Consider the following 18,567-nt stretch of genomic DNA (forward strand, 5'->3'; position numbering starts at 1 on the left):
ATATTTTTATCTGTATCTACCTCCTTCACAAGAGATCTTAGTAACACACATCTCTGTCACACTGATGAGTGCAGTATTGATGCTTCAGAAAAGATGCATCTCTAGCAACGGGGCACAATAGAACACAGCTGATGTAGCTGGGCTGAAACTGCTCCAAGCAAGATTTTAGCTTTGGGGATCATGGGGAAATTGAGCTTCCCTTGTGTGCACAGTACCCTTCCTTACCTCTCTGTTTAAATGATGATGTTAATGGAGGCAATCAAAACTTACAATTATGACTATTTACCCCAAAGAACTTTTGCCATTTCCTAATGTCTTCCAAACAATCACAGTTCAGAAACAGGACCTAGAACACAGTATTTTCTGTAATTTGTTGGTCTTGTTCCAGAGAGTTAAACAGATCTTTATGGTAGCAGGGGCCTCTGAAGAGTTCATAGACATATACATAGGGATGTGATGTGCTAGCTAGAGCTAGCAATAACCCACACCATACTCAGAGACTGCTGAGAGATACAGACTTCATCCCAAAGTAGTCCAGGGGCACTTGCATGATGCTGTCTCTGAAATACTCTGCTCTGTTCCTACAGAAGGCTCATTAGTTCCACTTTCCTAACATGACTGTATGATCTCCTGTGCCACTGTTACCCCTAGATCATATCTCATTGCTTAGAGCATACATAGCCTAATTCAGGTAAGATAACATTATCTTGAAGAGGAAAGGGCTAACGCAAAGCCTTTTAATATCTGTTCACTTCAGTGAACCTTGTGTCCTAATAACAATAACAGAAATCCAGCTGAGGGAGATCTGAAAAAGAAATGGAGTCATTCAAACAGAAAAGGATGTACTTTTTATAAAAAGTCATTTGGAATATATATGTGAGTATTACTCTAAGCCTTTATGAGAGATATTTGTGAAATGTATGTGAAAACAGAATATCTCTGAAAACATCTCCAGGAGATTGTCAGGGACAGAGATTCATTAGATGGGATTTCATTGTAGGAAAATAATGAAAAACCTGAAAAAAGTTCAACAGTAAGTCTGGCGGCATACCTATAACTTCTTACTACTCTGTCATAAGCTGGGCACAGAGTATCTTAATTTACTGGAAATATTTTTCAAAGTAGGAATGATTTGGGACAGCAAGATTGAACAGTGTGACAGACTCTTATCGTTGTGCAAATCTGACAGTGCAGTCTTGTATGAGCTTAAATGCAGTCTTTATAGGTTTTTTAAGAATACCGTAGCATTTTAAAGAGTACTGTATCTACCTAGTAAAATGTGTGGAAACACCACAACTGTTTGTTTAAATACTTTTGTATTATTAAAACTTGTGAACTACCATAACCACCCTGCATTGCAGACAAAGTTTGAGGGAAGCAACTGATTAAGAGGATTAAAAATACGTTGATGCTTGTAGTTACCAATTTATCATATCTACCCCCCCTCCTCTTTTTTTGTAGTGAAATGAATGATGAACCTATTCTAAATCAACAATTCCCATAAAATGTATACCACCGAGTAGGAACATACTAAAGGATTTATAAAGAGCATAGTGGGCCTAGATAGATTGTCTTGTTTGACATTTCTTATGCAAGAAACCTTAAATACACAAATTGATTGATTTATATATTTCGTCAAAGCTTGATTTAATTTAACAAGATAAGAATGCCAATCTGTATTCAAAACCACATAAAGTCAGGTTAGGGTTGCAGCTTCTGGATCAAACCCTGTTTTCATATTGCATTTACTGTATTCCTTATTCTTTTTGGTTATAGCTTTAAATGCACAGCTGTGAGACTCTTCTCTTCCTTTTTAAATGTTATCTGAAATGTTTAGGTGAACAAGACAGTAATGCCAATTATTCTGTGTCTGTACAGGACTTGCACAATTGGTGAAGTTGCAGGTTGGTTAGTTTTTAGACCTCACTACTATAGCAGTGATCTTTTCACAGCCCTGTAGAAAACCACCTAATCTCTCCGAAAGCTGAATTAATGTGGAATTTTAAGATTTTTACAGCAGGTGTGAGACTGTCCTGGTTCAGGCTGGAATAGAGTTCATGTTCATTTCGGTAGCTGGAAGAGTGTTGATGCACACTAAGATTCCAAACACTCTCCTGACCCTTCTTTTGACTCATATTTCTCTCCTTCATTTGACCTCCAAATCCCTCTGTTCTTTAGGAAAATAACTCTTTCTCCAGCAGCCATGAAATACTTCCAAATTATGTCCCCGTTCCCCTGAATTGAGCCTGAGCCTTTGTCAGCTCTGGATTAGTTCAGGAAATCCTTGCTAGGGGAAGGGACCCAGTCCTTCTTCATATCCCTGACTATCAGATATGGGTGATATTTCTACAGAATTCTCTCAGATGAAAGCCTCATGCGGCTCATGAGGTCTATTGACTCATCGGGCTTCTTCTCACTACACAGAAACAGATCAGAAGTCATCTTGTTCACCTGAAAAATAAGATGTCCAAACTCAAACATAAGTCTCCAAGTCAGCCTAGTTTTCAACACCTGTATTTTCCACTGCTTTTAATGAAATTTCAGATCTGTGCTGTTATGATTTCCATTCTGGTTTCCATGAAGTGTCTCCGTAAGTGAGAAGTTGCATAAGTCTGAGCCTAACATCAGACTGATTTAAAAATACAGTTCTGCTCTTTCTGCAGCTTTGTTGGAAAAATACCTTCCTGAGCTGCATGTTCTTGCTTTTTCATATATAATTAATTATAAGGGAGGCTTGTTATTTAGATGATACAATACTGTAATGTAAAGATGTCACATCTGTTACATAAGGGGACATACATACATAAGGGGAAATCTGAAGCATTACTTGTGAACTAAATGCCAATATTCAGAGGCTCTGATATAATTAAACAGTACATTGCTCAATCTAGTCAGGAACATAGGAATTGAGAAACACTACTTAGAAGAGGCTGGATTGTTATTACAGAGACTGATTCAACAAAACACTTGAGCATAAGCTTTAGATTAAGCACACATTTAATTCTTCCTTTGACTGCAAAATACGTTACAGTGAGTGTACGCATTCTTGCCTCACAGAATATGTTAATTACATTCAGAGAAGAAACTTGCAGGACCCACTTCACTGAGACCATGTCATAATCTTTAATGTATCTATCTTCACAGTCCTCCTTTGACAGAAAAACCTTCTATTATCTTCATTTTTTGTAATTCAAACAGGGAGCTGAAGAACAGGAGAAAAAAGACTAAACTCATGAAATTATTTAGCCCTTCAATACAATGTGCACTTGCAGCCCAGGAATCCAACCATACCCTGGGCTTCATCAGAAGCATGACCAACAGGTCGAAGGAAGTGATTCTCCCACTTTACTCCACTCTCATGAGACCAACCCCCACCTGCAGTGCTGTGTCTAGCTCTGGGGCCCCCAGCATAAGAAGGACATAGACCTGCTCTAGAGTCCAGAGGAGGCCTCAAAGATGATGAGAGGGATGGAGCACCTCCCCTGTGAGGACAGGCTGAGAGAGTTGCAGGTGTTCAGCCAGAGAATAGAAGGCTCTGGGGAGACTTTATAGTAGCCTTCCAGTACTTGAAAGGGGGCTACAGGAAAAATGGAGAGGGACTCTTTATCAGGGAGTGTAGTGATAGCACAAAGGGTAATGGCTTTAAACTGAAGGAGGGTAGATTTAGATTAGATATAAGAAAGATGTCTTTACTGTAAGAGAGATGAGCCACTAGAACAGGTTGCCCAGAGCAGCTGTGACTGCCCCCTCCCTGGAAGTTCAAGGCCAGGTTGGACGGGGCTTTGAGCAAACTGGTGTAGTGGAAGGTGTCCCTGCCCGTGTCAGTGGGGCTGGAACTAGATGATCTTTATGTTCCCTCATAACCCAAACCATTCTATGATTCTACTCAACTGATTTTAATAGTGTGAAGGCATCTAATATGCTTGGACAATTTTGTGAGTGTCAGTAGGAACAAATTACACTGAATTATTTCAACAAATATGGGTCTGAAGTCCTAATCCTAAAAAGTGCTTTGTGATGTATTGGGATCCCAGTGATCCCAATAGTGAGGCAAAGGAGCTGAGATTTCCTCTTCAAACAAATCTGACGTGAAACTTAAATTCACATTTCCTGATACAGAGCAGGACACCTTAACCATGCATCTAATAAATCCATGTTTACCAAGGTTATGGTAAACAAAATGCTTGTAACATCTAAGCTTTCAATTTTGACTGTCACCAAGGTATCTTTCACAAACTGTCAGGTGCTTAGATGTCAGTCTGAACTCAGTCCAGAAAAATATATCAAGTAAATTTATACACTGATTATGTCACCACATTGACAAAGTACTTCAAACTCCACTTAAACTGATAACATAAGACACAGTTGATTTGTTTCATTAAAAGAAAAAGAGATTAAAAAATCCTAGAAACTTCAGGGAGAAAAATGTGTACCATTTGTTTAAATATGCAGTATTACAATTGATGATCCAGCATTTTTTCTCTAGAAATAAAGAAATTTAACCAGACAAAAATAAGTCAGGGAGAGTTTCAAAAGTACTCTGATACCACAGTGGAAAAGGATAGGAGAAAAAAATGGAGGGAAAATGTTGAGATGATTAATAAGATAAACTCCTAAATTAGATAAGTTATGTTAAAGAATTCATTCAAAAATTCCACATGCCTAAATCTTGGTAAAAATCCCTTATATGAATCACTCTTCCACAGTAGTTGAAATCAATCAAAGTTTTTGAGATGAGAGTACAGTCATTTGTCTGAAAATTCTTAGGAATTTACTTTAAATATCTGTCATCAAAACACGGTGCTCTTTCCAATTTTGTTCTTCGTTCCAAGAAACCTGCCAGAAGGCAAGAAAATGCATCTGACTTCCATTAGCCTTTTCAATAGGACTGTCATAAATTTCTTCTGTATCCTCAGGATACATCAACAGGAAGACAGACCACTGTATGCACAAAGTAAAACTAATCTGTTACACAGAAGAAAGGTAATTTTGTTCCAATTCATTTGTCTTTGTGCATAATTTATTATATTACAGACCAACGAGTTTGTCATGGAAGAAAAATAAAAGAGTTGACTAAAGATAATATAAACTGTGTTCTAAAAGCAGCTAAAAGTTTTAATTTTCTAATGAACTCATTTAATCCAGATAGATGACTGTGCTGTTTGATAAACCAACTGAAAAATAAATTGCATTTGCAAAAGCCTGCTTGCACAAATCCACATAGAAGAGGATTATATTCCAAGGAAAATATGTGAAGCATATTGGAATAAAAACTGCAATGACAAGAACACAATAAAGCAAAATAATATTTGGAGTAAATACAAAAAGCTTTGTGATGAAGCACCGATTATAGAGCCCTGAAGAATGACCTGAATGGCTATCTCCAGGGTTACTGTTTTGTTCCATGAAGTTTATTTGAGGGCTGGGAAATATTTAGTTGCAGATGCTGCCTTCTACCACTGCTAAGAATTGAGACAGCAGCAAAAGGATTAAAACGTTACAAGAATCATATGGGTAAACAAGAACAGACACTTGATGCAGCCCTTTTAGTTACTATTATTATTATGATAATACTTATAGATCCTGTCAATCTAAGTGATGTGATTAGATTAGTTCTGCTCAATAAAAACATAGATTAAATAAAGTAGGAATTGCAATGTGGTTTTGTCAGAATAGAATTTCTATCTGCACAGAAATATCCCATGCCCTGTTCAGCTATTTCACTGGGAAAGAGAGTCTGAGGAAGGTTTGGTAATATGTAATGGAAATGTGTATCAAAGCTTCTTTGATTTTTTCATTTCAAACTGAATTCCAGGCATATATACTGCAGATTTAAAAAGTAACATCAGATGCTTAAATAGCTTGTGTTTACTCTTTGCATTTTTAAATCTTTAAATCCATCCAAGCATAACAATTTTCCCCCTTTCTCTCCAGGGTCTTCTGGTTTTAGTCTTGATCAGAAGAAAAATAATAACATAACCTCAAAACCCTTCCTCCTGACATATTTGTAACAGTGTTGCTCAGTCCTTCACTTTGGAAAGTTAGGAAGGGTAGACAGAGGAAAGATGTGGGTGAGGTTGGGTTGCATGTACACACTGTGGGTCAATGGCAAAAACAGGACCAGAACTCAAAAACCTGATTCCAGGTCCAGTGTTACAATACTGCACCAGAGCTGATGTGAACAAGGGAAGTAACCTACTCTCATCAGGGGATAGCTGAAAGATTTAAAATGCCTGTCATATCTGGGAACAGTGCTACTGTGATACTTAGTGTCTAAAGTCCACATTTTTCTGCTACTCCCTCGCCAGTGCTTCAGCTGCAACCCGTTCAGAAAAGCAACACCCTCTGTCAAACCTTCTCTTGGAGCAGTTGTCACACTGAGCTCCGTCAAATGTTTCCAAGCAAGTCAGTTGTATTGAATCGAGACTCATTTTGTTTTCAAACACACAAGGATATACTCTTAATCTAAACACATCATGAAAACAATGGCTTACATGGCATCTAAACAAAAGAAAGCATCTATCTTTTATGGAAATATATTGATATACTTGACAAAAAGTAGAGCAATACCTATTTTTTAATGTCAACCCAAGTAGCAATCTTGGCTATTTAAAGCACCTAAGTCCTCATAAAAAATATTATGTGTATTCCCAGTTACAAAAAATAAAAAGAGCATCCAAAAATTCAGTCCTCAACAGCAGCCTCACGATTTTAACTGCAGCTGCTTAGTGGTCTTCCACTGTAAAGAAAAAAAAACTCAAACAAACAACAAAACAACAACAACAATAAAACCCCCTTCAAACTAAAAATAAACCCAAATTTATTAGAATAGCTCAAAAAAGTAAACTCCTGCCAGCTAAGAGATAGTGGGGTGGAGCAGAACATCATTTCAAGGATGGGTTCTTAATGTTTCTTAACATATCAAAATTGCTGCCAGTTTTGGACACCTTAGCACCAAGAAACACTGGTATGTCTGTGCTCCTCTCTGAACCCATGCCAAAAAGAAACATCAGTTTCAGTAAGACAGAATGCAGCTGGGAATAGGTAATAGAGTGGAAGGCTCTTTGCAGGCAGACTTAAGCTCTCCCTGTGTGCACTCTGAACTTGGATGCTGAATAGTTGCTCTATGCTCAAGCTAATAAGCTCTCTCAAAAGGCAGGATGTCTTCAGGCTCACCTGTGTGCCACTTCCCTAAAGCTGATTTGCACTGTTTTTTTTTTTTTAAGGTATTTAGAGCATGGACAAAAAACCTAGCATCTGTCTGCAAAAAAAAACAGGTAGAAGCAACTGTAACCTCAGTCACTTGAGTGGGAGCCACTGGAACATCAAAAGAAACCTGTCCTTGTGCTGTTCCATGGATCAGTAAATGACCAAGGTTTTTCATTCATTACAGTTTTAACAAAGAATCTCACTGGAAATTAAATCAGAGTCAGACTAAAACCTAACTGATATCAGCAGGGGAAGCTAAACAAAGGCAAGGCAACGGTTCTGTTTGTTTAAAGGCTGTAGGGATGCAAAAGGAAATCCATTTGTCCCAAGGCAGGTCAAGAACTTTCAAAGAATATCTGCACTTTTCCTCTGTGCATAGGGGTTGGCATGACTTTGTTTAATTACTGCAGCGTTTAGAAGAAAGAAACTTTCAAAGAACTCGTCACTGCCAACATTTTTGAACTGGTTCAAAGCACTAAATCTGGTATTTATTATACAGATACACATTAGCTACATTTCCCAAAGAGTAGTGTGCTGGGCAGCAGAGACAGTTGCTATTTCTATGCCTAGCTTAGACAGTAGTGACAGTTCTGTAGTGGAGAGCTATCCAGCCTCATGCTGTGGCTGCAAGTTCCACGTGCAACACAGCAACTTGGCTGCCACACTGTGGATCTCAGGGTGAGGCAGGAGGACCAGCTTCTCAGGCATTTTGCTGGGACCTGTGCAACTACAAGTAGTTTGTTAGTGTTTTGGGGCCTAAATAATTTAAAATAAATGTGGCTGTACTGATGTTACCTGTCTATATTGCTGGCACTACACCCAGTGTTGTTTGCTTTATTAAATTATGAAGGTCTGATGGGTGTTTGTTATCATCATCTTGATCTCCATCACCTTCATGGAAAAAAAGGTGGAATGGGGTTCTTAAAAGAGTGTTGAAAAAAGACTATATCTTGGGAAGTGCCATCACAAATGAAGATTTAACAGTGAGAGCAAGGACTGAAATATCTGTTGAACCTTTACTGACTGTAAACATATGCTCTCATCAGGAAGGTGAGCGCAACCATGGCCAGGTAGAGTACCCACTGCTGTCTAGAATGTAACGTTAAGTATCTCCCTCAAGCCACACGTCAGCAGCTTAATCCGGAGCTGATTACTACCTTCTCTGTTTCAGACTTTACATTCTTCTCTGAGGTTTCCTGATGCCTGTGACAGCCCATCCAAACTGCCCACCTGATGTCAAAGGGCACCGATCTGCAAAGGGAGCACCGTGACAGAGGATCAGTGTCACTTAGCCTTCCTCACTGGACATGGCACCTTCTGTGTCCAGACCAACAATGTATTTGCCAGTTATAGCTATGCCTTCCAAAGACTGGAATTACCCTCCTGCTGACAGCAAGGGAAGGGGGAAGTCACTCCCTGAGAAGAAAATACTTCACTCATTCTCAGTGACTGAAGACATATTGTGCCCACACAGGGGAAGGAAATTTCACAGATTCTCTGACTGCTTTCATCCCTTGGGCAGCAACATGCATAAGTGGAAATCAGTAGGAAATATTGTGACAAGATAAAAACCAGGAGAGAGTTTGAGGAAGGCAAAGAAAGTAAGGGATCCTCTCAATTAATACATAGGTATTTTTCTATCAAATGATACTGAACATGTATGATAATCCTCCAGGTGCCCTAAAGAGCTTTTATATGACATGCATATAGAACATTAATTATGGGTTAACAAATACCAGTTACATCAGGGTATTAACAGAGACAATTTGATAAGAGAAACAGCACTTATCTGTTACAGATAGAGGGTAGAAGGATTATTCCCCACTGGCTGGGTCACAAGCAATTACCCTTTCCCCATTCAAAAAATGATCAACTTTCAGTTGACACATGGTCCAAAGTGGCAATTGTTCTTGTCAGAAAAGAATCAGTCTTTGACATAAAATCAAGAGGTTAACCTGGTCACCATAGTTACAAAGACACAAATACTGCTGAATATCTTAAGTTTTAGATTTCCAAGATTGAGACAGATAGTTGAGATATCAGATCATGAGGAAAATCCTTCTTTATAAAGGAGCCTCCAACATATATTTCCAGAGTTGGGAACAGATAAATCTAAAAAGTTATTTGACCCAGAAGTTTGTCATAAATACAAGTTGCTTGCTTATACTTCTTAATTCTGTTCTTTCATAAAGTCATGTTGTACTCAAAAGATTCTTTTAAAATATTCAGTGCCTTCCATTCCAGATATGGCTGCATTTCACAGGTGAGTGAAATGATCACTGCATGCAATATCTGTAGAGCACTTGCTGAACTTCTGTAAGCTTTATTATTACTGATTCAATCTGTGTAAGAGGAAAAAGGGCATCCAAATGGCACTTAAGATGGAATAAGGAGCCCTTCATAAAGCTATTAAGAAATTGATAATTACAGGAAGACAGATATAATTACATCCAGAAGATCAATGCAGCTTTTAATGAAGAATAATTTCAAGACCCTAAATACAAATTGAGATAAGAAACTTCTGAGACTCTCCCACATACCCCCTGCTAGATAAATGTGGCCAGGGAACAAAGGAATTCTGATCTTGTTACACAAGACAAAGAAATTCTGAGATCCTACTGAGAACATTCAGGAAGTTTGTTTGGGCTGCAAACCTATGTCTTCTTCGATATATGATTATGCTTGATGTTTACAAATGGTCCTAGTAAGGAAGCCTTTAGTGTGCTCATTGCAAATGGGGCAAATGATATGACAAGTTGCCTTCTGTTCAGTTTCTGTTTTTCAGCAGAGATGGAAAATCTTATAGGCTCCCCAAGACTTAAGGAATTATAAAAAAATCCTTCCCTCCCACCCTGCAGAAATCTGTGTAATGACATGATAGAGAAGGCAAGTCATCATCATCCCTTTCCTGTGGTTGAAGTTAGCAGACAATGAAGGAGAATTGCATATTGAGTATTTGTGTTAGGATTGTAGATCAGTTAAGGAAAAGGAGATAGAATGTCATCATTCCTTTGCTCTCCTTCAACTGAATTTCCTGGGTTTAACACGTGCAAGCAATATATGATCGCAAGAATGATTCTATTGGGCAGGAATCTTTCTTCATCTCCTGTCTGCTGTGGACAAAGTATAAAAGGGGAACAATAATAGCTGACTCCTGTATATAGTGAGGAATTATATGGGAACATAAGCACAGAGGAAATCAAACTGAATTAGAAAGTCCACACATTTAAATTAATCCAACAAAACCCAACCACTCCACTTACATCCAGTGATGAAGCAGATGCCCTTCACAGAGAAATACACACTACAGTGAAATGAGTGTTTTGTCAAAATACCAAATAAGAAAAAGTCCCTAACCAAACCAACCCAACCCAGAGCCTCATAAAAACAGACCAAGGGGGAATAAGTTATTGCTAAAATCTTAGGACCGGTCAACACAAAGAGAAAATGTTGTAGCCAATGAACATTGGAAAGGAAATTCTTTCTTGACCTCCTCTATTTCTGCCCCTTCATCATTCCAGTACATCTCTGCCCTCTACTTTACTTATGACTGCCTCCAAATCCCATACGTTTGCACCTCATCAGGAGAAATAACAAATAATACTATACTTGTAACATATCTCTAGTAGGTACAAAACTTAATTAAAAGCAACACTTTGTCTGATTAATGGGGGAGTTGGAGGAAAAAAATAAACAAACTGGTCTTAGCACAAAACAGACATTGAAGAATAGCTGCAGCTAAAACATTGCGGAACACACTGTGGAGAATAATTCTTCACTCACTAAGAAGGGTGGGAGCTACCTCTGCTCCAGGTTTTCAGCTGTTACAGTTCTGCAAGCTTTGCAGGAAACATGTCAATTTGTACCAGCCAAAGATCTACCTTACAGTGGAACACATTTGAAGGAATTTCTTGGTCAATATCTGTCCGAAGTTTGTTTCCAGCACTCATCAGTGAAGTTCATTTTTTATCATGGCAACAATGAAGAGAAAGAAAATCCCCAATTATCAAACTGTTGGCTACAGCAGAAAGAAAATCCCCAATTATCAAACTGTTGGCTACAGCAGTACTTTTGAGAGAGCTGGTAAAAAAGACAATCTCTCCAGAGATTTCGAGGATTAGTGGATATTTAATAGGAAAGACTCTGTAGATGGCAACTTGTGTCAGTAATTTGAAGAGCTGGATGCTCTGATTCAACAGGATATAAGAGATGAGAATCTGACACTGAAAAAAAGATTTACCAACAACAGAATAGTAACAATCTGAAACAGCAAGCCCAAACTCCTTTTCATAAAGTCAATACATATTATCTTTCTCAATCTGTTTCAAATCACGGTTACAATATTACTTCTGGGTGTACATTTGTCAATTGATGAACATTACAGATATGCTGACTTAGATGTAATACACTGAGCATCTGCCTATGGAAGCAGGAATATGCTTGAAAAAAGAAAACTTTTACTAGAAAAGAAGAGAAGGATAGCTTAACACCATATCACATGCAGTCACAGGTTTGTAGAAGGAGGTGTGGAATGCCTAGCCAGGAAAAAGGATGTCTTGGGCCTTGTCTTTTCCCACAAAAGGTCTTACACAGTATAGGTCTAACCCTCAATAGCGAAGATATGTAAGATGATTATTGATAAGGATTTGAAATGTAAATTTGCAAAGACGTAAGAGTTGTAGAACACATAGCAATTTAAGGACAAGGTTTTCAACCCACCTATATGAATTTCTTCTTAATGGTGAATGCTTCCCATTTTATTTTGGGAGAGGACTTTGCCTAGTGATGGGCTTTCAAATAAGATTCAGCAGCAGGTTGTCCACCATAAATAAAAAGTTACCAGTTTCCTGTCTATAGTATACCCAGATGGGGAGGGATTAAGCCCAGGAATAGATCTTACAATATGACTGTACTATACACAGGGTTGCCAGATTAGAAAACTCCAATGGATTATTAATATATCAAATAATTTAATTGACTTTCCTTACAAGCATGGAGTAAGAAAAAGGTATTTCATATTGAACAGAACATTTTGTATATTACAGAAGAAACGCTTTTCTGTTTGTTTCCATAATAACCCTCCCCAATTAAATGTTATCAGGGTTGATTTTTCCTTTGATTTGTTGGTGTGGGTAGTGGATGAAAAATCAATTATTCATTTCAGCAGACAAATAAGCGTCCTCAGCACTTTTTGTAGGATAATGAATGTACTTAGCAGGATATGAACTTCAATGACAAGATCTCTGAGAACGTTAGTTTTTGTTGTTTTTTTTTTCTTTTTTGGGGGGTTTTGCTTAAACATCTGTGATGTATGAGACTTAGGAGGAATGTAGGCATCTCAGCAAGCTGCCACACTTTGCTGTCAGAAACCTGTCTGACATGTTTCTGTGAAGTGGATGGTAAAATCTGCCTTTGATTTCCGTTGTTCTGTTCCTCTTTTAGGCACTCTTCCTCAAAAAAAAGGACTGGTACTGTTTGGGCAGCACTCATGCAAAATTTAGAAGGTTGTTCACTAACACTGAAACAGACTGCATTTGAGCAGCCTTACCCATATGAACTTCTGTGATAGGGACAGGAAACGGCTGGCCATGTATCTCCACTGCTCTGTCCTCTGAGTTTACTGGGCAAAAAAGAAGAAAGAAGACGGACAAATCCAATTTAGCTTTGGAACTTCTACACATTGATTTAAGTCTCCAGGGATAGTTTGTGTTATCATGGAAGACAAAGAAGCCTGCCTATCCTTTGTGTCTCCAGAAGCATTGAATTTACAGCCTTTATCTTCATTTGTTCTCAAATTATTTTACCACAAAGGGATAGTCAAAATTAGGCAACTTCATTTAAATTCACACCAATACCTAGCCATACAGAATTGTAATGAACATTGGGTCCCCCAAACATAGTGAATCTACAACAAAATCTATTACAATCACTAAAGACAATGTCCTGCAGAGCATCCATATTTTCTCCACGTGTGGTCTGTCAGACTCCATACTGTGTCAGACTTGACAGGAGCCCTGTATGAATCCCTAAACTCTAAGACAGCACAGCCCAGTGACAGGCTTTGGGAACCTGTCATCTTCCTCACTACAGGTTGTCATTGGTTGGTCTGTCTGAATTAATGCAAATGAAGCTGCAAATCTATCTGTATGGGATTACCCATAATCTGGGCAAATCTGGAAAGGTATTTCAGGCAAATCCACTTTGTTCTTATCTGTAGCCTTAATAAAGCATTGGCCAATAGTGGCTAAAATAATTTTTAAGCATCTGAGCCTATTAGAGACAGTGTCCTAGGATCTCAGTTTATGCTACTGAAACAGGATTTAATTGCATGAATCATGACTGGTGGTGGACTAAACAGACAATTGTGCTCTTCGCTTTTACTATTACAAAGATTACTCTTCACTCCTCATAACACCTTCACGTACTGGAGAAGACAAGACATCCTATTGACAAGAACTATTAGCCATGCACAGTCATAAAAAAGTTATATACATTAAGCAGCTGAAGTGTCTTTGCCTATGAAGATTTTTTTCTTTCAGTCTTATCAGAAATTAGTATGATCACCTCTTTGCCTCTCTCTCCACCAAACTGTTCAAGACCTCTTAAGATTTTTCATTTCCAAAGCAGTAATATACTAGTTCACGCAACATATATTAAATGTGCCCATCACATGAATGATAAGCCCATCACATGAATGATAAACCAATTTTGATTCCTCATCAGTCAAAACATCATTTTGCCCACAATTTCTTTCTCCCTCTTCCTCTAGTGTCCCTCTCCCACTCCCCTTTGTACATTGGAAGGAGCACTTTGACAGCAACAGAATTCATTAGTGAAGTCAGCCACTGTGGCTTAGTAACTCATTCCCCTTGTTACTCACTATTGAGTCATGGAGCAGAAAGTGGGTGTCTTGATCTTGAAGGTAGGACAATGATACAATATATTTCCATCAGGTGTTAGAAGAAAGGTTACAACCTGCTTTATACAGAATTCAATTAGGAATCACAGAGAGGGGAAGCAAGTTTGTATTAACTCCTATAGATGCCAGAACGCTTTCAGTCTATTTCTGTTTCATCTATTTCCTCTAAAAGATTTTTAACTAATCACAACATTACTTTAGTTCTTTTGACACAGTAGGCAATCAATTTAATTTCAATGCCTGGGGGAAAAAAATTAAAGATTCCCAGATGTTTCATGGAAATTACCAAAAAAATTCAGTTGAGAAGAAATTCTGACACTAAGTAAATTATCTACCCAAGTATTTCTATTACAGTACTGTCTGGACATTTTTGTATAGTGAGGCATTTCCTGCTTGTTCAGTAGGAAATGTGGATAGACTCAAACAAACAGAATTTCACCTGCTTGTGTCTTTACAGGCAGGGCTGTACCAAATTAATGTTTGGTATACTGTTGTTTGGCTTTTAGTTCTAAATATCTGAAGGAAAGACCTAACCTTATTTCATGCCTCTGGTTTTTATTCCAGTGAATGCCAAGAGGGCACATGTGGTCTTCTGTTGGAAATTATTAGATGCCTTCATAGAAAAGGGCCAGATGCTGATTTTATGTTATGTTATAGTAGAAAGCGGAATTTTGGTTTCCTGAAACATTCTGAACTATCACCATTTTATATCCTCTAATATTTGGAACAAGTAGAAATAAACCATTCTTTCTTATTTGTGTTTATACATAGGTGTGCAGGTATAAAAATTAAAGTACCTGTACAAAGCTGATAAATGCATATGTAGAAAAGATATGTTTGGAAATGACAAAACATTTTTACCAAAAAAATTAAACATTCTGATATTCCCAAATCTAGACATGTCATTTAAATTTGCTGTTCCAACAAATCAACCTTTGGAGGCAGTTTGACATTTAACTGCCTGGCTTTTTTGCAAAATTGTATCAGCTTAGAGTGTTAGCCTGATTTTCTGATGCTACCATTTTTCCTGATGAGTCAGGAACCATCTGGAAGAAAATCCATGTTTTGATGCTTGATGAAGATAATTTCTTATACATGGATTTATGTCATGTATTTATGTTAACATTACCAGATCTATCACTTTCCATAAAGTTCAAATTCCAGAAGTTCATAGGGGATATTGCTGAATAATTGAACCCATAACCTCCTTCTGTCAGTCAACAATGTTTTTGCTCTAGCTTCATATTCATTGTGGTCATAAAAAAAGTTAATGAGAAAAAGTTGAAGCTTCATCCTCTGTGCAGATGGCACATATTTGATGGGTCAGATCTTCTTGCATGAGGTACTTATTGCTTTACTCATTTCATCTATCTGTATCATGTCATTAATCTAAAGTGCAAGATTTTCACTTTAGAAGTTATTTGAACTGCTTGGAAAATTATAATCTCATGGTAAAAACACTGAACAAAGGAGACATTTATTTCCCACCTTCTATTTCACAGATTCTTGATGGAACAGCAATTAATTGATATCCTCCTGTTGGTAGGTGTCTCTGACAGCTGTGTTGTAGATTGTAGACTGAGAAGAGGCTTCTCATCCAGCAGATTTGATGAAAAGAGTAGTCAGGTTGCCTCCCAAGGACCACTTCATAACCCTGAGGTCAGGACCTGGAGAGAACGTTAGATGCATGGTTTAAGAAAGAACTGAGAGAAATTCCATGAAATAACCTGACCCAAAGTCTTTTGCAAAGTAGCTGATGCACAGTTGAATTTAGACTTGCAACTTCTAGCAACTGGCTCTGAAACAATGCATGAGAGAAGTGCTGACTGCTGCCCAATCTGCCTTTCTATCTGACTTCATCACCCTCTTAGCTGAAGCAGCAGGACAAATGCTGTGTCCACCTCCAAGCCTCTGCAATCCAAAGCTTGATGTATTCACTTCAGGAGCCACCTGGAGAGGTGCCCAGATCTGTGGAGCTTACATCCATCCCACCAATGGATAGTGCAGGGTTCACAGATGCAGCTCAATTTTTCTCATCAGTGGAAACAAAAGCAAATGTTACCCCTCCATGCTAAAAACAAGTGCCAGCCCCCTGCTGTCCTGGGAAGCAGAGAGAGGAAGGAGAAGGAGGGAGGCTGGGACAGTGGCCTGGAGCTAGAGACATGGAGAGCTGTGTTGCCTTTTTTTGCAGCTCTCCCAAGAGTGGGATGAGCAAGATAGTGAGAAGCCATATTCAGCATAACCATGGGTCTGCACTCCCCAGGCCCGCTCAGCAGCAGGCGGGGATTTTTCTCAATAGCCCATCCTGATGCCTGAGGAGCCTCTGCCTGCTGCGCTGCCACCTGTTCCTTCATGCTATGTTTTTAGGGGATGTCACACTGGAACTAGCTTTAAAGTAGCTAACAAATACTGCAAGAGTGGTAAGTGAGGCAGTAAGAACCCAGCAGAGACCAGCTAGCAAAATCTTTATCTTTCTCCTCAGTTTCTTTGGGCTGTGTAGGGCTGCAGCTGGCCTGGGCATAGCAGCACTGCCCCACTGAGGCGATAGAACAGGCAGAGGAAGAAAAGGAATTTAGCCCCCTCAGTTACAAGATGTAAATGAATATAATCCTTTTCCTTGTTCAAGGTGGAGGCATATATGTTCCTAGGCAACCATGGCTTTTGGGGGAATTTTGAAACCCTTTTGATTCTCTCTCCTAAGGCATAGACCAAGACCTGGCCATTTCAGATTCCTACTGAATATTTATTACTATTTTCTACATAGTGCTGTCTAGTTCTTAGTACAACTGGTCCTAAGTTCAGTGAGGAGTTTTATGCACCACCACTAATAGAAACTATGCCTTAGTCATACTAATGAATTCACAGTGATAGAAAGTGGAGATTTCCAGCTAAATCATAATAAATGCAATAAACTTAAACCTGGATAATCTACCATGTATTCAATTACAATGCCTGCCTGCCATAAAAAGCAAATACGAAAACCTGCTTATTAAAAACACCCATCCACCCCTCAAAAAAAAGAAACCAAGCTGTCCTTCCAAGGAGATTGCTCCTCCTTTCTGCCTCCCCCACCTGTCACTGTTAGCCTAACAGCAGAGTGAATACATAAGAATTCAAACTAGGTCTTCCTTGGAGCGATGCAAAGGACAATCCAATGAATAATGTTGTGGGAGTGATTTGTAGTTTCCCCCAAAGCGTGAGCTGATTTGTTATGAATAGAACTCAGCCTGCTTCTCTGTTGAAAGCCAAATCTATGCGACTGATTTTCTTTTAATGCATTTATGGTAAAGAATGATCCTGTATTTGATTGTGTGACCGATCGCCCTGACACATACAGCTGATATTCTATCTGTGCAATCATAATTCCACACGTAGTGACAAAAGAAAAGCAAAAAAAAAGAACCATGTCTTAGCTGACTGCCTTACTTTCTCATTTTACTAGTGCAAAGGCCATCTGATTCAAATTCTTTAAAGACACATCAGTTGAAAAGAAGCATTTTGGATAATCATTTTAAGATTGTACTTGTAGTGTGGTTTAAAACGATAGCATCCATGGATTTTGACTAGAGACACCTTATATTGGAAAGGTGAAACTTGGTAAAAATATCTGGGATTACATCATTGATTTTTTGGATGTTCTTGTTAATTAATAAGTTTTAAAAAAAGCTTGTGATTTTCCTTGAGCAACCAGATATAAACAAGATCAAGTTTTACATTTCAGGACAGAAACTTACTGTCCTTGGGGGAATTAACACCTGGTATAAAATGTCATCTTTATTCAGAGTGCTTAAATACTGTCTTATGTTTCAGGATCTGAATGGAAATTATTTGGCACAATATAGTAAAAATAAACCTTGCATCATCCCTATCTATGTTGGTCTGCTTCTGTAGATGACTGTTTTATAACTGAAACAGCCCTTCTATACAGTGACTTCTGTGGACAGGGACAAGATCTGGAAGAAGGTGGTTCAAGGTACAGGTAGAGTTTTCCTGCCATGGGTCTGGCCCACAAAGGAGGAATGTTGGTGAGTTCCCATTTTGCAGGGGACATCAGTTATTTCATAATGGTGTGTCCTCTGCAGAATGGAGGAAAACCTACTGGAAATAACTTGTGTTTTTAGACACCTGGGAGAAAAGACATTGGATAACTCACCCAGGAGCTGATCCATGACTGGAAGAGGAAAGAGGACTTTAAATAGATGAAAATGGCAATAGATAGAGAATACAGCATAACCTTGACTCCTATTTACTGTGCATTAAACAGAGATGATACCTTGTTTTTACTAAGGAATATCATTCGCCCATTTCAGTGCTATCAGTCTCCCAAATCAGAGATTCAACTAGGAAAAAATATAACTGCTAAAACTGGCCAGAAGTCACCAGTGACCAAATCTTAGTGATGTTGGGTCCATGCTGGGTTCCGATACTCATGCTCAGAA

This window comes from Tyto alba, unplaced genomic scaffold (assembly GCF_018691265.1).
Source record: "Tyto alba isolate M040663 unplaced genomic scaffold, T.alba_DEE_v4.0 Super-Scaffold_1, whole genome shotgun sequence".
In the NCBI taxonomy this organism is placed as follows: Eukaryota; Metazoa; Chordata; class Aves; order Strigiformes; family Tytonidae; genus Tyto; species Tyto alba.